Source organism: Canis aureus, chromosome 15 (genome assembly GCF_053574225.1).
Source record: "Canis aureus isolate CA01 chromosome 15, VMU_Caureus_v.1.0, whole genome shotgun sequence".
NCBI lineage: Eukaryota > Metazoa > Chordata > Mammalia > Carnivora > Canidae > Canis > Canis aureus.
Window position 1 is genome coordinate 24,726,606 of NC_135625.1, and position 25,983 is coordinate 24,752,588.

The 25,983-nt window shown below is 34.6% G+C and overlaps 1 long non-coding RNA gene across 4 annotated transcripts in view; it reads right to left on the bottom strand.

Annotated features, from left to right (window-relative positions):
* LOC144283977 (uncharacterized) overlaps nt 1-25,983 on the bottom strand; it is a 139,090-nt gene that overhangs the window by 47,712 nt on the left and 65,395 nt on the right. Inside the window, exon 5 of one of the 4 annotated variants that reach the window (XR_013352457.1) lies at nt 28-153. The exons of the other annotated variants lie outside the window; for them this stretch is intronic. This is a non-coding gene — a long non-coding RNA (uncharacterized LOC144283977). Of the gene's footprint in view, nt 1-27; nt 154-25,983 lie in introns of those variants that run through there. 4 annotated transcript variants of the gene reach the window in all.

Consider the following 25,983-nt stretch of genomic DNA (forward strand, 5'->3'; position numbering starts at 1 on the left):
AAATGAATTTTACCAATTCAGCTCTGTCCATTAGAGAGCCATGGTGAATGAATGCCAGGCTGTCACTCATCTCGCTGGGTTAATCAGTCCATCTCCCAAGTAGAGGAGCAAATAATGGGACTCAGTGGTTCTCAAGGGTGCCAGATGAAACCTCTGGGAGAAAGAAATAAGAGGGTATTTTTGGTTCAGACAATTATAGGGGTGCTAACCTGTCCTGACATGAGGTGCCATTCTGTACAATGAGTCTATGCGATGAAGAATTGTCAAGCCAGTACCAGTAACACATCCAGAAGGAAATGATAGAAAGGTGATAGAAACACTTTTTCAACATTTCTACTACAGATTGAAGGAAATGGCAGAAAGTCATTTCTCTATGACTCCAGGTGTAAAAGTAGGAAGAGGTTTGAAGACATTTTATAATAAATGTAATAAAATTATTTTCCTTTCTCTTTATCCCAATTTGGCTTATTCATGAACAATATTGTGTATATTCTACTACTTTTCCTCAATTCTAATGATAGGAACAATGATTTCCACCTTCTCAGTGTTTCCCAAGAAGAGTGAAAACTTCACTCCCAGTTGAGAAAAGTGTGAAACATTGCTGATCTCTTTCCAAGGAAGCAGAAATGCCTACTAAGTAGGCAACTAGAAAAGAAACTAAGTTCTGTCTTTGTTTTCTCAAATCATCTTGTTCTTGGGAGAGTCTAGACTTGTGTTCTTGCTGCCATATGAGAAAAGCATGCATGGCCCCTGGGCCAAGTATATCTTCTTAAATGTAGTCACCAGTGCAGATCAATCAGTATGTTAGAGATATTTTGATTTCCATCTACATAATTCATCCTTCCTCTTCCTCTTGTTTTCTTTCAAATTTCAAATAATTTAGTATTTGGAGATATACAAATTATGACATAGTACATTTAATAACACCTTTCCAAGGACAAATAAAGTACCAGATTAAAAATCCACCTTAGTTTCAAGACATATTCCAATCCAAAAATGTTCAAATGTAAAGACAAAGGAAATGCAGAAGATATGCTAATTTGATGTTAATTTATTTCATAGCAATGAAATATCTAATTAGTGAGTAGTAATAAATATTTATTATCTGTGGAAAACTTATATTTGAATTGTGTTACAATATATTACTGGAACAATAGAACCTTCCACTACTGAAGTCACATGATTTCCAGAATTCTTTCTCCCAGCATCATCATACATCAGTAAAACGTTGAGCAGCATTGTACCAGTCCTTCTCAGTTAACTCAACACTGCCCATCAAGGTTTTTATCTTTGTCACAGTCTTCATTGTTGCTATCCTGGTCTACTAAGAACAACGTATCTTATTGCAGAGAGGAAGTTGACACAAATGAGGTAAATAATCAAGCACAGGTAGTCCTTAGACTATGTAGAAGAGGTAATATTTGGTCAAGACCAAATATTTCAGGACAAATCCTGAAATCATAAAAGACTAGGAGATGCGACCAAAACAAAACAAAACAATAAAAGCTCCTCAATCATTCATGGCCCAGATTTTTCCAATTTTCAACCCCACACAAAGGGTGACTGCAAAGTCTTTGTGATTGCTGAATGGGAAGAAAAGCTGTAGGAGAGTTAAGGTTACAGATTTATCTTGCAAGAAAAGTTTTAACAGGCTTGTAGGCTATAGTGTTATATAATGATACTTTTTTTTAAGGACCTATTTCTTTAAAACATAAATTTGTATTCCTTAGAAAATAATTTAAAATAGCTAACAATTATAATTAGCTTCAGGAACAAACAAACAGAATAATATATAAATATTGGCAATTAATGACCCCATAATAAACAGCCTGCAGTTGAATAAATAATCCTTTAGGCTGAGCCCTGAAGTATCAACACTGGCAAAATTAATGGATCTTTTATAGACCCTAGTTAATAATAGACTTTAGATCTGACAGGTGCATGTTCCAGAAACAAGCAGAAATCCAAATGTTGTAAGTCTCTCTATCCGCATTTGCTGATACGTCAGCTATGGGGCCATTTTTCTAGCAAAGATAGCAGCATGTCTTTCAATTGATGGCTTGAAGCTTTTCAAAATTATTTGTGTTTATCAATGACTCACAATAATTGTTTTAAGCTAACATCCCCCCCCACACACACACACACAAGAAGAGGTAAAAGGATGCCAAAGATGAATAACTTGCTTTTTGAGGGTTTCAGCTCTACCATCAAGATCGGATTGGAATCCCTACTCTGACTTGCATAGCTGTAAATCTTTAGACAAGTTATTGGCTCTGCCTCAGTTTGCTTATCTGTGAAGTGGTTAAAATAAGAGTACTTACCTCACCAGTTACTCTGAAGATCAGTCCCTGAGGGTAATGACCTGAGAATAGTCCCTGGCACATATTAAGCCTTCAGTAAATATAGTATTATAAATATTGTTGGCACTAAATATTAGATTTTCCCTGTACTGCTTGCTTAGCTAAAGAAGAAACAAAAGATTAAATGTCATTTTCTCTATATTCAACTCTGGTTAATATGTAACAGAACCCATCATTTACAGTTGTATGTAGTAGGCAGTATTAAATAAATAACTTGCTAATTCTGTGTGTCAATCAGACATGTCAAGTGTGATCTTGATCATATTGAAACACTCTTATTTTTAACTATTATTTCCTTTAATACTGTGATCAAGGAGGCATCGTTTACAAACCACACCAAGAAGCTTAAATCAAAAGACCTTGGTTTTCAAAGTACTTTTTTTTTTTTTTCTTGGCTTTTCCCAGAGCACAGGTTTCTCAACTCAACAGTAACATAGTTTCTCTTTTGAGTATTTCCCTGTACACTTTGACTGTGGCCTTCATTCCTTGTCAGATTTGCTACTGCAGTTTTCACTAATCCCTGTGAATGCCTTCTCTGACAAAGAATAGAGTCTGGACCATTAACCCAGTCAAGGGCACTGGGCTACATTTTAGAGAATTTTTTTTTTATCACACACCTTTGATCCCAAGCAATACTTCTTAGCTGACAGTTCACTGAGAATTTAATACATATGAAGCAAAATTGACAGAGAAGGGTTCGCCCTAGCCGCCCAGAAAATGATTCCCTACCCCAGAGATTCTGGTCAACCCCAGGAAAGCCTGTAACCTGCCAAGAGTACAACTGAAAAACATATTTTCCATGCAGATGGTGGCTCAAGCATGTTTCTTTTCCTAGATTATATGTGCAGTAAAAAACAAACAGAATTAATGCTATCCTGAACTAGCCTGTAATCTCTGTCACTGTCTTTATGCTACAGGAACTCTTCACTCTAAACTTGAAGACAGATTCATCTCCTGTCTTTTGCAAGTAATTGGATTAAAAATAGACTGAGTTTAAGCTGGTGGAACTCGTTGGCCCAGATCTGGGAGGTCTACTTGAGTATGAAGTTTTCCCTCATTAACAAGCAATCAAAAACCAGTAGATACACTCGCGCATTTACTCACTGGTTCAGAAATTGAGTGTCTACGATCTGATCAGCACTGCCATGAGGGCTGGGGATACAGTAGTAAGTAATAGGAGGTTTAGGTTTCTAATACATTGTGCCTTCAAGAAGGAGGTTTTGTGGGGCTGATATTTAAGCTTTTAAAAAATTCTGAGAAATTTAAGGTTTAAAGACAGGAAAAAAAAAATTAGCTTGGAAAGGAGAAGTAACCAGGATTTCTGCTTTCATGCCCTTTCCTAAAAGAATAACAATGGCAAAAAGAACCACTAAGAAAATGGAAAGTACAAAAAAAATAAAATAAAAAGAAGAAGAAGAAAGAAAGAAAAGAAAGAAAGAAATAGTAGCTTTTTTGGGGGGGGGGTGGGGGGACAATTGTACATTTCACAAGGAATAAATAGCCTCAATCAGAATGCTATCCTTAGTTCAGAAGTAGGCTGAACTCTAAGAAATTTAGTATTTGAAACATATTCAATATCAAGTATACTGATTTTAATGAATTGAGAACTATTTTCTTCATTAAAGTTTCTAAAACTATAAGCAGTAGTCTATCAACGGGAGTCAGCATGAAGTAGATTGTTATTTATACATCAACTGTGTTAAATGTGCTGAAATGCATGGTGCGTTTTCATGTTTGTTCCTGCAGAGACAAATGTCAAAGAAAAAGCCTTCAGGTTACTTACAGGTTGTATGGGCATGACTGGAACACAAGCTGGTCCATCAAAGAAACCCTATAACCCAAGAGCGATTACGCTGTACCCATGGATAGCTGGACCAAGCTTATCGCACACAGACATTGCTTTCAGCATCAGGTAAGGCAAATTTAAGAACTGCAAACTAAGATAATAGATGTGGAGTGTAAGACCCACACTATTTTAAATCAAACAACAGTTATGTGCCTTCCTGTGAGGACACAGATGGTAGTAGTTAACAGATTTCTCTATAAACATTAAAATGAGGGCATGGAGCCAGATTGCACTAATTGAAGAAAAACCTGCTTGCTAAAATACAGTAACTTTTAATTGTTGCGCTATTTACCCTTTCTCAGAAGCAAGACTGAAAGAGCTAAGCAACTTTGGGGAGCAAAACACAACTCGTTGCAAGTTGATACGGGCTCATATAGAAAACAACTAGCATTGCCTCTGCTCGGATGGCACAGAGACACCTTAAATTCACACATATAGAAGTGAACTCTTGCTCACATCACCTTTCAAACGAGTTCATTCCTCTGTGCTACCCAGCCCAGGCGGCAGCATCACAGAATACCATGTGGCCTCAGCCCAAATTCTGGCGATCAAATTTGGTTCCTCACATTCTTTTGCTCCTGGACCCCCAGTCATCACACAACCACCCTCAACTCTTGCGGACCCTATGACTAGAGACTATCTTGAACTAACGTTTTTTCTTGCCACTATCTTAGCTCACTTCACTTAGCAGAGGAAAGAGTAATTAGCTCTGGAGGAATATAGCATTATATGGAGCCATGACAGTTATTTTATGGGTACTAAGGGGCATTTAACTTAAAAAAAAAAAACTAACAAAGAACAGCATATTTCACTAAAGTCCAATAAAATAAAAACAGACGATAGAAACAGAGTGCAGACAAATGGGATATTGGACTTTAAAGAAGATGAGAAATCTAAAATAAGTGAGTGCTATGTGCAGAAAATAGGGGAAAAGATGATAGGAGAATCTTTTCCGATTGCTGGAGTCACTAATAAAGTACACAGTAGATGTTCTAGAATTGAAAAATACTATAACTAATGGGAAAACTTGAATAAACACATTTGTGGAATTGATACAGAATAAAACAGAATTAGTAAACTGGAACACTGGTCATTAGAAACTAAAATTAAAATACAATGGGGAAAAAAAGGAATGACAAACAGGACCAAGAATAAGAGACAAATAAGACACCATGAAAAAATGTCAGGGCTGTCGTTGTGTGGGGAGCAGGGAGAGAATGAGGAAAAAGCAATATTTAAAGAGACAATGGCCAAGAATTTTCCAAAACTGAAAAAAAAAATCAACTCAGGAAGTATGAGTAGGATAAATTCAACAGAAACACATTTAGATCACACTAAAATGGATGAACAGAAGGGAGGGAGGAATTTTAAACAGCAAAAGAAAAAAGATGCATTACTCTCAATGAAGAGAAACTTTATAGACTATAGCCTCTTAATAGAAGCTAATGGGAATCAGAAAGGAATAGAATCTTTGAAATGCTTTGTAAAAAAAAAAATAACTACCAAATTATTATTCAGGAGCCAATAAAAATAAAAACATTCCTTATATATGAAAATGAAATAAAGATGTTTTCAGTTTACACATACACACATATACAACACCTACATACACATACACACACACACACACACACAAGAGTGAGCTGTTCAAGCTGAAGAAAAATTATCCCAAAGAAAAATACTGAAATTCAGGAAGAAAGGTATAAGAATGGAAAGAATGAATATGTTGATGAATATAAATATTGACTGTAAAAAATAATGATGATGAGTATCTTGTGAGGTTTAAAACATAGAAAATCAAGAAGTAAAAGATTTGGATAAATGGAGATAGCCAATAAATTAGGAAAAGGTATTACTACTAAGCTAATATGGGGACAAAAGAGTAACAAGAGATATGTATTAATCCCAAAGAAGGCAAATATGATAGTACAAATGAATATCTTATATAGTCAAGTCTTTTCATATCAATTATTTAAAATAATCAACAGAATTCTAAATTCTAGAATATGCATGCACTCTGACAGCAGTCACATTGAAGCTGGTCTGGACATCACTAAAAGTGAGCATCAGCCACAGATGTGATTATTTCATACATGGGAAAGCAGGGATTCTCCAATCCCACTAGACCCAAAAGAATGCCCCTTGGAATATATCATGAGGTTTCTGGATCTCAAATACAGTCTCCTCTAACAGCTTGATGGGTCCACATCTATGCGAGTAGGATGTCTCCTTGACCACATTCAGCATGAAATAGAAAAGGGTAATGTTATCCAACATGTTTGCTGCTGGAGGGGACCATATATTACACACCATATCCCATTTCATTCAGATTTTCCTCTAAGAAGTATCACATCAGAGCCCCGACTGAGACCATCCAAGAGCCAGTGAGTCAATGTCATGCCATTGCCAAAGTTCAGATTTATTTGTGTGCAAACTCGGGATGTACATCCCATGTCCATCCATATTTATTTCTGACATTAAAATAATACTGTTTCTGATCATAAGTAATGTTTCTCTGTATAGAAAAGAACCAGGCTAATTTAATGAAGGGAATATCCCATTATTTCTATTCAATCTATTGAATAATTTCAAGTAAGTTCTGACCGACCTTGAAATATGAACATTCTCCTCTTGGTGGGGCAGTGGCAGGTTGGGGAGGGGATAGGTCTGGCATTGTTTTTTATTTGTTTAATCACAGCTCCTGAGTTGTAAGTCTGTGTAAGAAAACTTTCAAATACAAAGGACTTTACCTCTCAAGCACTTTGTCATGTGCTCTGTGGTCTCTGTGGCTAGCTACATATTCTAGATTCTACATCCCTATAGAAACATAACTTTGCAGTCTTAATAAGCTTCACATAACAGAAGCAGGGACGACAGAGGCAGATGGTTGCTTCATACAGTCCACAATGGCCAAATAAAGAGCATCCATTTGTTAAAGAGACTCATTTTGTAACTCCGTTCCAAACCAATCCTTGGCATAAGGTGTGGGCTGATCTGTGATGCTTATTACCTCCACAGAGAAACACAGCTGAGAAGAAAGAATGAATGGATGGAATAGAAGATAGGTTCCCAGAAAAGAAATCACAGAGAAAAGGTACACACAACATAGAAGAGGAGGTAAAGAAGAGGGGACAAGACTCTATTTGGTACCAAGAACAATAACAAAAAACTAAGACTAAGAGAAACAAACTCTACATTTGAAAGGACCTTTTCCTTAAGACTATTTATTTATTTATTTATTTGAGGGAAAGAGTAGAGTGAATGAGAACACAAGTGGGGGAGGAGGGGCAGACAGAGAGGGAGCAGCAAACCCCCTACTGTGTAGGGAGCCCGACATGGGGCTCAATCCCAGAACCCAGGAACATGACCTGAGCCAAAGGCAGACACTTAACTGACTCAGCCACCCAGGTGCCCAATTGTGAGATCATTTCACCCCTCTTTTGGTTAATAAAAGAATTGTCTTGCTTCATTTTCTTTTATTTTTCCCAAAATATCCATATACACTACTTAATATTGAACATGAATGCAAGCATATTGTTTTGTCTCATAAGTTTGTCCTATGATAGCTCTTAACCTCTCAGATTACCTTCTCTAATGGAGAACTCAGAAGTCTGAAATGTTGACCAATTCTTTAACTTTTACACTTGTGTCATCTCATCAAATCCTCAAAAAAGTATTTATTCTAGTTTTAGATATAATTAGACAAGACTCCAAGCACTTTGGTATCCCTGGCAGCAAATCCTGCATTCCTGCCCCTCCTGTCCATGCAAATACTGTAGGTAAAGTTAATGCAAGATCCAGATAAATCTATTTGGTTCTTCTTTCTCACTTGTCAAGATTGGAAAGCTGAAAATGCATCTGCTCAGACTCCCTTTATTGGCTGTGTGATAGAGTTGTTACCAATGAGATCTATGTAAACATCTGGAAATTTCTTTGAAAGATTTTAACTTTTCTGATAAATAGCATGAGGGTGAGGATGCGGAGTAGGGAGAATGAGGGAGGTCCATCCCACTGAGAGTATTTTATTACCAATTTATTTTTTAATTCCTGGCTTATGGTGATAATGAAAACCAAGAGACTTTTAGTCAGATTTACTATTGTTTACATTTATACAGAAACTGTGCCCCTTATTGCATGTAGGCAGACAACTTCCATCACGTCCCCTCAACTTAGTATGTCACTCTCCTTGACATGAAGACCACCCTCCCTCTTGCTGCCTGCAATCAGATATTTGGCTGCAGCAGCAACTGCCATCTTGTCACAAGGGAAAAGCTAAAAAAAAATCATCAGTATAGGGACACCTGGGTGGCTCAGTGGTTGAGCGTTGAGCATCTGCCTTTGGTTCAGGGTCTGATCCCAGCCAGGATCCGGGATCGTGTCCCACATCGGGCTCCCTGAGAAGAGCCTGCTTCTCCCTCTGCCTATGTCTCTGCCTCTCTCTCTGTCTCTCTCATGAATAAATAAATAAAATCTTTACAAAAATCATCAGTATAATAGCATTAGCATCCTCAATCTTCTGAAACAGTGCTAGCAACCTTTCTTTCAAGATACTTGATACTTGAGGAAAAGACACATCCAATTTTTATAAGGCATGGCTTATCCAGCTTATCTGTTACTCACCATCAAAGGATATCTGCTCTTCATCCCTAAATATGATCTTTATATTTTATATCTGCCTCTTGTAAATTCTTTCATTTGTATATTTAACTATTAATATTCAGGTAATCATGGCTGTATGTGGACTTGGGCCTTCTTCTCCTTCCTTTTGTACCACCCCCTATTAGCTCCTTTGGTTTCCTTAATCAGGTTTTATTCTTTTTTATCTCATTTTCAGATATGTTAGTTTGGGAATTATAAAGTCTTCTACTCTTCTTTTATTGGTTACCCTAGAGATAATAGACATCCTTGACTTGTTAGAATCAACTGCAAATTAGTGCTTCTACCACTTTTCAGACAAGTCTAAGTACTTAAAATTCTTTCCTAGTCAATGCATTCCCTGTTGTATAACTTTGTCACTCAGTTTCATACTACAGATAACCTACAATATTGGGATGTATTACAATGTTTTCACAAGGTGTCATATATCATTTAATATAGTCAATATTCTTATATTTATACACAGATTTACAATTTTGTCGCTCTTAATTTCTTCCTTCATGTTTATTGTTCTATTGGGGAAAACTCTTGCTTTAAAAACTACTTTTAATGTCAATATGTTAGCAACAACATCTCTTCATTTTTGCTTCTCAGGAAATGTATTTATTTTATTTTCTCACTTTTAAAGAATATTTTTGCTAGATACAGAATTTTAGGTTGACAGCTGTTCTCTTTCATCTCTTTAAAATAATATACATTTTCATTTCTATTAAAAAATTAACTGTCAATCTTGTTCTTTTGATGATATTACTCTTATTCTCTGCTCATTAAAATTGTCTTGCTTTTCAGTAGTTCACTAACATGTTAAGGCTGCGGCTCATATTTATATTGCTTGAGGCTCAGAATTTCTTGCATCTGTGACTAATTTTTCAATTTATCAGTTCTAAAAATTACTAGACATGATCTCTTCAAACACTCATTCTGCCCCATACTCTCTTCCTCCCCTTCTGATACTTCAATTACTTATATTTTAGACTTACCATGTCTCATATATTCCTTAGAATCATCTCTACTTTCCATGCTTTCTTGCTCTCCATGCTTCAATCTGGATTTTCTTTTTTTTTACAAATCTATCTTCCAAGTCACTATTTATCTCTTCAGTTGTATTCAATCTGTTAAATCCATCTCTGGTATTCTCAATTTTATTTATTGTGTTTTTCAGTTATAGAATTTCCACTTGATCCTTTTTAATAATTCAAGTTTTCATGAAAAACTCTCCATCTTATTACTTATTTCCTGGAACATGTTAATCATAGTTATTCAAGTTCATGTCTAATAATATCAATATTTTGATCACCTTTGAATATATTTCTAATGTCTATTTTTTAATCCCGTCTTGTTCATTGAACTGTGCTAATTTTTTTATTCACTGTAGATATTTTATGTGAGAAAATAATAAAAGCTTTGGAAATTTTCCACCAGAGAGGATTCACCGTAAGAGGATTCACCTTTGCAGAGAGCTAGCATGGAACATATTACACCAATTTTATCATAGGCAGATCATGTTGCTTGAGATAGGATTCCAGTCTTTTCATAGAACCCCACTAGAGGTCCCAAATAAGAGTCTGGGTGTTTCCTAGTGTTCTCCTTGGAAGTTTCTGAATTCCAATTTTAGTTTCTTCAATACCGTAAGATTACAAAAACTCTGCTCCACTTTAAGTTTCCTTATTATTGGCTTTTTTTCCCCTTGTTCTATGCATGTTAAAAACTCAACAAATGCCTCAATGGAGAAAACAAGTGTCAAACTTAGTTCTTTATGAATCTTTCTCTCAGGGCTCTTGGCATCTCTACTTCTGGCTACCTCAGCAACCTCAAATTTCAGTTTTCATTTCTGCATTTCAATTCATATCCATGAAATTGCCCAAAGCCTTACTAACTTTTCTACCTCTCAGCAGCCATCCTCTTCATGACTTTCATCCCCCTATCTCCCCATCCCCATTAGCAAATGACTCAAAGAGAAAAAGCAGCATATGGAATGTTGAATTTATGCTCAAAGAGCCCTCTTTTGTCTGGATCTTTGTTCCTCAATGTCTGGCTCTCTCAACAGCACCCTGGTATGTTCAGAGAGATGATCCTTTATGGTTTATTCAACTTTTCTAGTTGTTCTCAGAAAGATCACTAATACATTACATGCTACTCCATCATAGCTAAAAGTGGAAGCCTCTATCACGTTTAAATTTTGCTTTATTCATGAAAATGGCCTCTTCTTGGTAGGCAACATGTGCAAATGAACAAGTTTGGATTTTTTTCCACCATCCTCTAAATTTGAAGATAAAGTAAAAAGATACAATGTTATCACTACATAAGTGAAAAATTTCTTACATGCTATCTTGTTTAGAAAGAAAAATGTGTAAGATTCATCCATGTTTCATTTAGAAGTAACCAATCGCCTGGTTCATTTCAGACTAAGCAGAGGGCTTGAGGCACAAATAAATTTCCTCTAGAACTAGAATGAAATAAAACCTAGGCACAAGAATTTCTAACCTTGAATACAATAGTAAAAAGAATAATTTGTATTTATGTTATGCTTTAAAATATCAGATTATTGTTTCTATGCAATTAATCTATTCTTACCTATGTTTACGTACATATATTCGTTTTGCCCAAATGATTTGTTACTCAATACTTCTGTGAAAATCAAAACATATTTCAAATTCATTTTGTTTAAATGAACCACACATTAAAATCATTTTCTAAATAGAAGAAGCTCTCAAATTAACTTTCAGACATATAGATGGCCAACAGTATATCAGATATTAGTCACATTAATGAATTCTGGGCTTCCCTTTACTCTTCCTTTCCTTATCTATTAGGAATTAATCAAAAGGCTTGAAAGAATTACTTCCTTATTAATATATTAAATCAAGGCTGATTGATAAGTCTCCATGGAAACTTTTTTGGCAAGTCCTTCTCATTAATTTATACCTTGCCAGAGGATCCTAGCAGATAAATTATTATTATTATTGGAAACTGCAATAATGAATAGCAACAGTTGACCTCCCTGTATATATATAGTGACAAATCAACTATCACTCCAAGTAGGGAAAGAAGTATCAAAAGAAAAAACGAGACTTCCTTGTTGCTTTAGCAAGCAAAGTACTAGATTTAATTATTATCCATTCCATAGATACTGGAATGTAGATGGTGATTCACATGGATAGTGATTCCAGTGATTCACATGGATAGTGATTCCAATGGGCTGCCTTTCTCTGGACAAACCTCCCAACTTGGACAGCATTAATTCAAGAATGTATATGACTAGTAGAGGCTGGAAAGTCTGAACAGACAGAACCAAGTCTTCATTCTGTCACTACAAGTTGTGTGGCCTTAGGGATGTTTCTTAATCTCCTGGATCTCAGTTTCCCCACCACCAAAATAAAGACTAATATCACATATGCTATAAAGTGTTAGAGAATTATTTTAAAATTTATATGGATACATTTATAAGCTCTAAACAATATTAAAAAGGTAAAGAATGGCATTTTTGTTGTTGCAATTATTATGTCTGCAAGCTTAATAGGAAAATATTGCTAGTTATATCAAAGAGTTATAGAGTGTCACTATGTCCATGCCACAATAAGTTAATTCATTTCTTTTAAGAAATATGCTATGTGAAATAGTACATTCCAACAAGATAATTCTATTCCTGTAAGCTTTATAAAAAGGTATATTTCTATTTATGGACCTAATTTAAATTTTGCTATATTTAAATTGTGGTTAACTGCATTCCAGGAAATAGCCACTTTGAATAGAGATGCTCATTAAGGAAACAAAAAAAAAATACATTAATATCACCATTACTTTTGCATTGATTTCTCATCTGCATTCAAAGGAAGTCAATATTTGAAAATAAGCTAGAAAGTGAGAATTGAATAAATTAGTTTCCATGACCTGATCCACACTTCTAAGTGTGGTTTAAGATGCCCTATACTTACCAAGTAAATTCTGAGATCAAAATCTATTATTAAATCACCTACATTATTAATGATCAATGCCTAAAAGCCAAATGCTTTTTTCTCCCAAACCAAAAAATACCCTCATCCATCTATCCATCTTCCTTCCTTCCTCTCTCTTTCTTTCTACCTTTCTTCTAACAGTTATATTTCACTCACCTACTCATCATCTGACTGTTATTTATAAGGTCATGCTTGACTCCCAAAAGTCCAAGTGCTGTCTGTTACAGGAATCTAAGTTTGCACAAGAGATTTCTTCTGTGGCAGTGACAGACAACAGATTCCAGAATACCAACCATTGGTTAAAACATCTGTGAAGAATAAGTTCACTCACATGACACATAAAACCCTTTCAGTAAGAAAATGTGAAAGTAGAGGAGTGTCTAAGAATAAATAATATATTGCTACAAGTTGGAAATGCCCCAAAACAGAATTGTAACAAAGCCTGTTTTTTGTTTGTTTGTTTGTTTTTTACTGTATCTAGGGCTGCTGATATCATAACATCAGATCATAGTTTAGCAACATATTATATCTTACTAATACCAAGAGAATATATTAAATTTATTCTCTTATTGTCAACTATTACCAAATATAAGCAGTAAGGGGATGGGAGTGTTTATTAGCTTCTAAAAGATTGATGAAATGACTAGATTTTTCTGCTTTGATTTAATAAAAATATAAAGAACTACTATAATGTCCATAACAGAGTAGAGAGTTTAGAGATAGTTTTGAAATCAATTAATGTATTGATTAATGAGAAAATAATGCCTCAAAAAATTTTAATAGTAATTAATGGCACTACATTTTTTTTTATTATACAACAGATTTAATTCAAATATTGGCAAATACTTTTAGATAATGAATACACAGACACTTTAAAGTCAGAGTAAAAATCTGTGATACGTGTAAAATATTTCCTGTAGATAAAGGTAGAAATATTCACATGCTCACTTTAAATGAGGTTCAATATATAACCACCAAGATGGTGTAAAATAAGAGATTGAAGAACTCTTAGATTTTTTACTCTTCTTGTCTCCTGCATCTTTCCTGTTAGCTAAATATTTCAAATCTAGTTAAGATTAAGCCTTCGATTTCATAATCAAAACAATTGTTTAAGATTAAAATACCACTAATAGAAGTACAACAGCATTAATTCCACAAGGCATAAGTTAGTAAAACAAGTATATATATGAAACTATAATATGGAAAATATGCTCTGACTCAGAATGTGAAATTAGCAAATATGTTTTAGTAATACCTTCAAAGTTATACTGCATATATAAAAATAATTTGTTCTGTACTACTAAAGTGACAGAAAAATATACAATAAAATAGCATCAGAGAAAAGCAATAATTGAGCACATAACTTTACTAAACAAGCATGGCCTTAAGTCATTACCCAATAAATATTAGGAAGGGACAAAGTAGGTAGACTCCGCCTTTTGGAGGAGACAGTTATAATATGGTCAATTTCCAAAATGAAATATAAAGAATTACTACCCCCAAAATAAGAGCAATATAATTTAAAAACAGGAATTGCCATTTCAGGCTCATTAATATTCAAAGGAACCAAAATTCAGAAATGTTAAGTACGCCTCAGGCAAGACTATATAATGAAAAATGGAAGAATTGGGCTGTGACATGAGGTTTTGGTATTGACAAAATCCAAGGTAATTCAATCAAGCCATACTTTGTCCCCATCCTTGAAATAGTGATTGAGCAGTTTGGGTTTGTTGTACTTTGTCTTGGCTTAGTTTTCAGACTAACAGAAATACCAAGAGAATATGTTAAATTTATTCTCTTGCTATTTTTCCTATTTCAAATAATTATTTTTCTGACTATTCAAAGAAAACAAACAGCTCTACTTGAAAAATGAGGAGAGTAGCACAACAGAAAAACCACTGGTAATGTCACTATGCAGATATCATCACTGTTAACATTTCAGTACCTGCTCTGCTATTGTCTGTAGGTAAACGTGTGTACATGTGTATGTATGTGTGTGAATATATATATGTGTGCATATATCTGCACTTCTTTAAAATGTTGTGATCTTCTTATTTGCATTTTCCATTGACATTTCATTTTTTAAAAATAGGATTTCTAATGGCTACCTTACCTCTATTTTTTGGTTAGACCACTATTTCTTTAACCATTTTCCTTTCATTGGGCCTTTGCTTTGTTTCCAACTTTGTTTACATGTTGAGACTTTTTTCTAAATTCTCTCCTCATCTGGAAGCCTGCAACTGAGCTCTTTAATCCATGAAAATATTTTTGAAAAAAGATTATCTTGTGAAAAATAAACTTTAAGGAAAAAGTGGATCTATGTGGAAGATATTTATTTTCTCACAACTGATTGGTTGTTTGATTTTTTATAAAAGGCATTTACATATATTTTTAAGCTCAGATACAATCAGACAAATTTTTTCCTGCTCAAAATGTGTTATTATTTCTTCTGTAACATCTTTTATTGTTCCTCTTTGGAAGTTGTTGATTTCCTTTTATACACTTTCAAGTGTGTCAGCTAAACAAAATAACCACACACTGAGATGACAGGTAGTAAAAGCCACTCTTAAAACGGTATTTACAAAAACTATTACATGCTTGGCATGTCAGACACCCAAAGAGTAATCAAGCTAAACACTAGGATTTTAAAAGGGATATATGATGGTATAATGTCCAAACATTTATGATTATGAAAAATATCCTTGTGATTTTGAAAGGTAAAGCATAAAGAAGAGATAAATGCAAATAATTTCAGAAGTCTGAGTGCCTTAAACCAAATGAGGCTCTTTCTTAAGAAGAAAAAAATCAATTTATAATAAAGAGGTTTTTTTTTTAAATTACAGGAGAAGGAATAGGACGCAAATCAGTGAGTTCACTTGAGAAAATATGAATGTGTTTGTCAAATTACAGGTCTGTGCTAGAAAAGAGAGAGAGAGAAAGAGAGAGAGAGAAGTGAAGAAGTATTATGAATGGTAGCTTTATGGAAGTTTAGCCAGAAACTGCCATGTTAGGTCCTTATGGATAAAACATCTTTCAGGCTTCTATCTTTGACCCTGGCAAACACCCTAGCCATGGAGGACAGAGACCACAACTAATTGAAGATAGAGTTGAGCAAAAGAGTTTGTGAGGACCACAAAATAAAAGGCACAACTAATCAGATGTGGATGTACCTACAGATTTTCAGCACCAGTGTCATTTTATTGAATAGTGGAAGTTTAAAGAAGAAAAGGTCATGAGACCTGCAGTGTCACTCAAATGCTCCATCTAATTTAAAAGCATATGAACCTTCAAAAAGGAATTCTCTTTTGAAAATCAGAGACCTGAAGCTGAAAATCAGAGACCCGAAGCTGAAATAAACACCAAGTTGCAGTACAAGCTGACTGACAGGTACAGTGCTCTAATTAGTATTTTGCTTTGAGCACTCATGGTGCCAAGAAAGTTGACAAGAAACAGCCTAAAGATCTACCCTGTCCCACAGACCTACACAGGCAAAGAAAATATTTTTAAGGTCAAATGTAGAAAACTTAAAATTTAAAGAACAATTGTTCTATGTATCTTTGGGTTTTCCATGATTTCTTTTACTCTTAGTCCTTTTATTATATCAAAATGCTATTGTTCTTATATCCTTTTAAACTCAGACACAGTCTTTTGTTCCTTTCTACCTTCTTTCTAGTTTTCTAGTCTTCTCTTCTCCCTTGTCCTCTCCCCCTCCTCTCCCTCTCTCTCCTTCTACCTCCCCTACTCCTGCTCCCTGCCTTTCTTTCCTCCTCGTCCCTATCTTTCTCTCTAAAAACAAAATTATATCAGAAGTACCTGTACTGATTTAGAAAGATCATGTTATTGGTAAGATCTTGGCTGACAATTGTCAATTCTGGCAAGATCCTTTAGTGTGAGCTTGAAATTGAGTTAGTGATTATAGCACTCCAACTTAGTAGAAATAAAAGATTTTATTCCTGGGCAAGCCTATAGATAAAAGAAGTGTATCTACAATACCAGGTGATGCCACTGGAATTCTTCTGAAAAGGAAAAGAAATGATGAACAAAGCAATTTCTAAACACTAGTATTAGAGTTTGCTTATTTTTCCTTTGCTAGCTCTCAACATAAAATCACCCTGAATGTTAGGAAATATTATATGTAAACAGTATTCAAGAAAAAAACCATTTTCACTGGTCAACTTCTGAGTTTACTATATAGAGGAAAGAAAAATGAAAATTAATTGCAAATGAGGGATGCCTGGGTGGCTCAGCAATTAAGTGTCTGCTTTTGGTTCAGGGTGTGATCCTGCAGTCCCGGGAGTGAGTCCCACATTGGGCTCCCTGCATAGAGCCTGCTTCTCCCTCTGCGTATGTCTCTGCCTCTCTTTCTCTGTGTCTCTCATGAATAAATAAAATCTTTTAAAATTAAAAAAAAATCGCAAATGAAGCTGCCACTTAGCCTCCAAAATATTTTTTAAATAATCATGTGGTGATAAAGGCATATTTTTTCTATTTAATTTAATAAGATTCTAAACACAATAAAGCCCATATTACAAAGAAGCATCAGGAAATAGCATAAAGGAATATAAGAAACAGCGAAAGAGATTATAAGGGAAAAGAGGGAAAATGAGTGGGGAAAAATTAGAGAGGAAGACAAAACAGGAGAGACTCCTAACTCTGGGAAATAAACAAAGGGTAGTAGAAGGAGAAGTGGGCGGGGAAATGGGGTAACTGGGTGACGGGCACTGAGGAGGGCATTTGATGGGATGAGCACTGGATATTATATGTTGGCAAATCGAACTTCAATTTAAAAAAATTAAAAAGGAATAGCATGGAAGGTAAAGTTATGGGTCTTTTTTTAAAGTTATGGGTCTTAAAATCAATCTATTTCTTTCAGAGATCAGTGATTTCTTTAATACACACATTGGAAAGAAAAGTATATTTACAGTACATTGACAGTTTTACCTGTATTTTTTGTGGAATAATAATATTGCATGTTTTAAATTTAGGGTATAAAAGAAAACCCATGATGTTCACAATGATAATCAAATCAAGTATTCAAGCTTTAGCTGGATTTTGGTTCCTAGCATTTACAAAAAATAGCTCTTCCTCATGATACAGGTGTCACTCATTTTCAAGTATGTCTTCAGGATTGAACCTATTGGCTTTTTAATCCTAGGTCAATAGTGGAAATGTTAGCACAAGTAAAGTTAATACTGATTTTCCCACCTTAGACTAACAAGATTTCTGGATTGCATTGGCAAACAATTCAATAGAAATTTAGAAAGGATATTTTAAGAGCAGGAAATCCCTTGTCAGGGAGTTAAAAAAAAAAAAAAAAAAAAAACTATAGGCAGACAACCCTTATGTCCAATGACTTCTACATTAAAAACAAATGTTTCATACTATTGAAATCATTTCATTACCCAGCTCATTCCTCTTATCTGGAGGTAATTTTTAACAGATTCCAGCCTACTTTGCAGACACAAATTTCCAGCCACTCTCCTTCAGGCCCCAAGAGGCCATTTCATAAGCAAGCTAACATCAATTCAAACAAGATTCATTTTTTCCATCACTTTACACCCTAGAAAACTGATACAGACTTCCCCAGATGAAGTTTAATACAGAACATAGGTTTATGAAGTGTGGAACCTCATTTCAAATGTACACATAATATATTGATATAGACTTTGGGAACATTTTCAAAGAATACAAATGTGCTTGGTCCAAGGCTTAAATGGTGCTTTTTTGCTGAAATAAAGCTCATAAAAGATTTCAGAAGGCCAGAAAACTTTAAAATTTAGTGCCCTTTTTTGAGATTTCCCAGAATGTTCTAATTTAGAAACTAAACTGTATATCCAACATGCAAATGTGTAGTATAAGCAATTCATTATATTAAACAAATTTGACAATTGTGGACCTGATTATGAATTTCAAAGCCTGAGTACTTAGAGAAAAGGTTTATGAGTAAAAACCATGATGACAATAAATACACAATATATAATATAATAAACTGTCTCCCAGACTCAAAACTATGATTAGTCTTAGTAAAAAATAAAAAATACCTTTGGAGCCATGGTCACTCAAATTCTATATTTGTCTGGTCTTAGAAATGTCTAAGGGATCTAAAGTAATACACAGAATTGTCTCTTATAGCGCATCTTTTTAATTTTTTAAATTTTTATTTAAATTTGATTTGCCAAGATATAGTATAACATCCAGTGTTCATTGAATACCCACTACTTGCTTCAACATAGATGGAACTGGATGGTATTATGTTGAATGAAATAAGTCAATCAAAGAAGGACAATCATCATATGGTTTCACTCATATGTGGAATATACTAAATAGTGAAAGGGATTCTAAGGGAAAGGAGGGAAACTGAGCGGGGAAAAATTAGAGAGGAAGACAAGCCATGAGAGACTCCTAACTTTGGGAAATAGCACATCTTTTTTAAAAGCATAGAGACATACAATCACATCCCACCTTCATTATGAGGTCCCACCTTCATCCCACTATCATATGCATATGATATGCTTATATGTATCTGTTATCATATCCTTATTATACAAATTTATATTTTATCCTAAGTAATGAGCTCCATAATTGAACCACACTATGCAAAAATTATACATCTTCTTACCCTCTAAACTGCTATTTCTGTTTGAGAATTCTCTCACTTCATGGTAGCATCCTACTTCATTCTTCTTGAATCCAAGCTATTTACTGCTTGATTAATAAAATAGTGTACAGTTGATAATGACCCAGTCCATAGGAAGTGGGCAGCATCCATCTTCTGCTCTAGGAAAACTATTCTCAGAACCTGGCCACTATGAAGCAAGAGAAAGCCTCATGTGACAGCATATGAAAGAGTCATCTTGGAAGTGAATCCTCCAGTTCCCAGTCCAGCCATCCCAAGAGTTGATAGTCTGAACAAAAACAAACTGTCCCTACCAACCCCTGCCTATTTTGTAAATTCATGAGCAGTATAAATGATTGTTGTAGCTTTGGATCACAATATATTGGGGTAGTTTGCAAAAGATAATTAGAAAAGACTATAATGTTTTGCTTCTACCTATTTAAACCTTTGATACATAATCTTAAAATACTGCAAATTATTTCAGTTTCTGCTGTCCCCCTATTTCACAGTGCTTTCCAATGTAGGATTATAAAATGGAAGAAAAAAATTTTAAGTCTGTTACAGGGCTGGAAAATCTAACTGGATAATCAATGTTGTGTCACTGAGATATAATTACCCTGAAAGGCAGTTTGTGAAGAATTAAAAGTGGACATTATGGCAATGTACATGTTTCAGAGAGCATAAATTTTCTGTAAGACTTAGAATCAAAGCTGTGCTCCTAGTGTTGTCAAACTATCCCCAGAAACTAAATAGTGGACAATGGTCTTTAAAACTCAATTTATTAACAGGCTGAAATCTTATATTCTACTAGGTTGTAGAGCTAACATTTTGATTCATGTGAAATATACTAAACCATGTTGTGTGTCAGATATCAGGTTTCATGCTGTCACATGCACCTCTGTTATACTGTTTCCTTAGGATACTGTGTCATCTCATACAATGTTTTTTTGCATGGAGAAATGTGTTCCTTGAAACTCCCCTGCATAAATGTGAAAAATAAAAGGATGGTGTGTGTATTTTCCAACCCAGATCAATGTATTTTTCAATTTGGAATTAAAGTTTTATTTTGATAGTTATTTCACTGTTCCAATCATTCTGCCATCAAGGTAGATTTGATTATTATTTTTTAAAATAGTAATGACCATAAATGACTGACACCAAAATAGAAACTTCTTTTAGAAAATGTCATTCTAAGAAACTAATTGCAAAATATGGTATGCAGGATGGTCTATTATTTCCTTCAGGACAGTAGGGGGAGAAGAAATAATGGTAGCATCAAAAGTAGTGGTGATAATAAAAACTTATAAAGTAACTCATAAAGCAGCAATCTTATTAAATGTTTTCAAGTATACACAATAATTAATATAAATTGAGGCCACATATTCAAAGAGGTTATATTTATGAATTCACATAAGACCAATCACATTTTTCCCTAAGAACATATAGAAATGTCCCTAAAGCCTGAAGATTTACCTATTTCTGACTTCAGAAGTCTAATGGCCAGCAAGCACTGATAAGTACACATGATGTTAGATATAGACTCTCTGAAAATGAATTAATAATATAGTGAAAGTTACCAGAGTCCCATCTGCATTATTTTTTTAGTTCCTGTCTAAAGACTGCGTACTTTTAAAAAATAATGTCCAACAAATATCTCACTTTCCTCAAGTTTTCATGAATTATATGTCTTCCATTCATTAGATATCATGAATTGCTTCAGTTATTTTTAAATGACCTCCAAGTCTGAAACAATATTACTTGGGAATATTTGATTCAGCAGCTTTCATGATGAGGCAGCTGGAAAAATGAAAAATGACCGATGAAGTGATGACATTCATTTAAGCCACTGGTAAAATCATGTTATTCTCTCAAGATACATGGGATTACCACCTTTCTTATATATATGCACAGCCATAAGTACACATGTGAGCAACTAATAACAGGGAAAGAGAAACAAAAAACTAATGTTCTACAGGTATTACTAGGTGAAAAAGTTCATTGTACCCAAAGCAAAAAATAATTAATATATACATATATAGATATATAGATATAGATATACACACACATACACATACATTACACATCTATATGTTAAAGTATGTCCATATGTATATATATATGTATATATATATATGTGTATATGTATAGACCATTCCTGGCAATAAAAGTTAGCTATTATTATGAAAATAAAAACAAAATTTTGTCACCAAAAATATGATTAAAATAATAATTATATATGTATATATATATATACACACATATATATGTATACATATATTTAAACTGAAACTCTCTCATGAACTTAAAGAAAATGAGTTGCTTTATTAATGATAATTGTGATAATACAGTAGTTAACTTGGCCTGTCATTGGTTTGAGGCAGGGGTTTAGCTTCCATATTTTCCTCCAAGAGTAAATGTGTTAGAAATTAAAATACAGATTTATGTCCAAATAATGCTTTATGTTCAGGAGCAAATCTTTGCCCAGCATTTGACAGGTATTAATTAAGAGCACAGGACAAAAATGATTTCCTTAGGCTTGGCCCAAGTTTAAGTTTGGCTGATTAGAGCACTGACAATTTAATCCACCTCTTCAGGCTATGTGGAAATCCAGGGCAAGTGTCAGGATTAGAAAACCAGATTAACTGATCATCCATGCTAACCACAAACTCCTTTTCTCAGGGGGATCTTTTACCCTGGTTCTGAGAAATATCATATGCCTAAAATAAATAGCCATTAGCATAAGAAAAACTGGATCAGATTTCATTAATCCTGTGAGATTCTAGATGGCCTTTCTTCATATCAGTAGAAACCATGGCCCCAGTTTTTAGGGTACAACTCTAAATGGACAGTAAAGAATAACGATGTAGGGGCACCTGGGGGACTCAGTCGGGTAAGCTCCAGACTCTTGATTTTGGCTCACATCACAATCTCAGAATTTTGAAAATAATCCTCATGTGGAGCTTCACACTGGGAAAGGAGCCTACTTAAAACTTCTCTTTCTCCCTCCACCTTCCCCCCACCCATGAGAAAGAAGAAAGAAAGAAGAAGAAAGAAAGAAAGAAAGAAAGAAAGAAAGAAAGAAAGAAAGAAAGAAAGAAAGAAAGAAAGAAAGAAAGAAGAGGGAGAGGAAGAGAGAAGAAGGAAGGAAGGAAGGAAGGAAGGAAGGAAGGAAGGAAGGAAGGAAGGAAGGAAGGAAGGAAGGAAGGAAAACTCAGAATTCTGGAATTCAAAGTGTTCCTTCCCATGAGATGGGATACTGAAAACCAACCACCATGCCTAGACTCCCTTGCTGAAATATAAAAGTATATGTTTCTTATATTATTTCTGTGAGTAAAACTGTTAAACTTTCTTTCTTTCTTTGGGTTTTTAACTTCTTGCCTGGATTATTATTTTGGGAAACTAAGCAGTTTCATAAACAGCCCCTTTCTGGTAACAAGAACCTAAGAATAGAGATACTCACAATTTCTGGATCATAGTTACTACCTGGAGTGTAAATTATACTTGAGGACATTTTTAAACATCTTTTTTTTATATATAAGTCAGAACCCATAGTGTAATTGCTTTACATGAACAATTTTAAAATGCATAATATTTGCTATCAGACCTGAGCCTTTTATATTTTACTCTGATATAATGAAGTAAACTTTTAAGCCTAATCATCGAGAAGAATGTACTCCAACAACTAGATATCTCAATGTATGTCATTCCTTTCAAAAGCAATTTAACTGACTTATTTTTTTAACTTCTTGGTATATTTCCTGATTCAATTTTGAACAGAAAAGTTCTTCTCAAATATATTAAATTAAGCAAATGCTTAGAAGCTTCAATTCTGGAGTGGAGTTTTCTAACTTTCTTATTTAATGGTGAGTAATGATGGAAGATACAAAATAAAAAGATCTCAGCCTAGGAAGCTAAGAATTTAATAATGCCCCATAGACTGCTCTAAAAAACAATCAAATGTCATCACATCCAATAGCACCAGCAAGAACTCTGAGCTATAGGTTAAGATTTTAAAAGTATAATGCTCCCAAATCCAGATATGACACTAGTGATAGTTTAGATAGATAGATGATAGGCAGAAAGGATAGAAGATGGATGATGGGCAGACAGATAGATGAATAATTAGATGCGCTGACAGGAAAATGCACCAGGGAACATCTCTAGTAGCTTTGATTCTGAGTAACTGTTTATAGGACAGACCTTCCACCTATTGGAGCTTTCCTGTCAATCCATGTGGTACATAGAAAAATGGACATATAGAAGGCTTCCCCCATGGGTTACTCAGTCCTAGGAGGGTTAAAAACACCAGGATAGTACAAAGTGGTTCTGGGGCTTACATTTGTGAGATAAATAAGTCATGGGGATAAAAGAGCATAGAGAATATAATCAATGGTATTATAGTGTTATATGTGACAGATGGTAGCTACACTCATGGTGAGCATAGATATGTTGAATCAGTATGTTATAAACCTCAAATTAATGTAACACTGTGTGTCAACTATACTCAAATTAATTCTTTTTTACAAAGTTAGGGGGAAAAAAACTATACCTAAATCATGTAAGGATATACTCATAGCAAACCTACCATATATAGGAAAGTGATCTGTTTTGTTTTGTTTTTTTTTTTTTCTAAATCATTGTCATCACATGGAATGGATTGGTCATGTCATTTCAGCAGGTAAAGTAGGTGATGCTACTGTTATTGTAGCATTTCATCTGTCATAAGTTCATGATTCCCAGCTTTTAACTATCCCAAAATGTAAACTTATTTTTAAAAACTTGGCTCTGGGTTCTGTGATTCATGTTAGTTCATGGTTCTATATGATAATGAGGGGGAACCATGAGTGATAAGGAAAGAAACAGGCCATTCTCAAAATCTAATTTTTTCATTTGAGGTTATTAAATGGAACTAAACAACTACTTTGCATTCAGCATCTAGTTTAGCAGATGAAATTGGGTAAGGAAATGGGTATGATTTAGAGTCTGAATTCAGATTCCTGGAGCGGAAGAGCACAGGCCGAGGATTGATCTGAGTATAGACACATGGCATGAGAAAAGAGGCAAGGAATACAATTCTGTACACAAGGAGATATAGAAATGGAAATGTAAGATCTGGGCATTTCTGTTAATCTCAGAATGCAAGATATTTGCCTAGTGGTCCAGTAAGGCCAAGGAGAACTAAGCTGCTCTGTAAAGTTAAGCCAGCTCTTCGGGGCCACAAGGGCTGGCAAGGCAGAGGACTGGTTCTTGGGCAGTTTTAACATGATCACTTGCTTCAATATAATGAACTGAATGTTAGCAAAGGTGGATGAGGATCATTTGCCAAACAAAGTTTGGGATTGGAACAAGAAATAGCTTAGGAGTAGATACGTCTTCTACAATAGATAGATAAACAATAGATAGATATTTTTCACAATCCAGGGGGCCTTTAGGCAGTTAGCTGTTTTGGGTTTTGCAAATCTAAATTTGTCCTTAATCTTGTTTTCTGGAGAAAAGATATGTTTTAATCTACCTCCTTGCTCAGAGCATATCAAGTCTCCTTAAAGTGTCCCAAAATTTCTAGAAGGGGTACACTTAAATCTATGAAACTCTTTATCTACAATGAGAGCTTTTGTGAGAGTCAATAAGATAGCTTACCTACCTCAGAAATTCTAGTATATCAGAGGAGGACCCCAGCATCCTTTTTGTATGTCCTTACTACTCACTAGAAGAAATGAGAAAAAGAACTTTGGGATATACTGAGCCTTGTCAATCAAGATAAGCAGTCTTAAATATAGGGAAGATAAACATCTATTCTAACCTATGGATGGTAGAAACAAAAAGCAAAGACTTTAGAATTGTACTTTTTGTTTGTTTTGTTTTCTAGTAGTCCTTAAATAATACTTAACACCTAGGGGGAAAAAAGGTTTAAAATTATGGGACAAGCATATATTGATTCTCATTTCTCCTGCACATATGCAGTACTGTATTAGGACTTTTCTCTGCTTTAGAACAGGACTGACTTGAAATCTATAGATGACCATATATATCCCAAATGGAATTATCTTAAATGCGCTATGATATACATACTTGCCACTTACACAAATATTCGGTGCTGTATCTTTATACTCAAAGTCTTAAATTTACCTTGAGACTTCTCTCAAAAACTGTTGTATGAATTATTCATGTTTTAAAAGTAAGGAAATCTGATGGCTTTGGTGGAGAAGACAATCTTTAAAAGGAACAAAAGGATTTGTTTCTTTTTGTCCCATAGCAAAGTCCTCCAGCAAAGTCCGCCATGTGGCATATGGTTGTCCTGGCCTCAGCTCCTCACTACTCCTCACTACCCATGCTCAAAAATAGAACACCATCCTTCATGTATCAGGGAAAACTACACACACACTTCCATGGAAGAAAAAAAAAAAGCTGTGTCAAACAATTGCCAACATCGCTATAGCAAGCCAGGCAGAAAAAAAATAGAGTTGCTTTCTGACTCAACCAAAATGAAATACCCTTGATAAAACAAATGTTCATGGCAGATATGATTCATCAGGTGCTTCTTCTACTCTA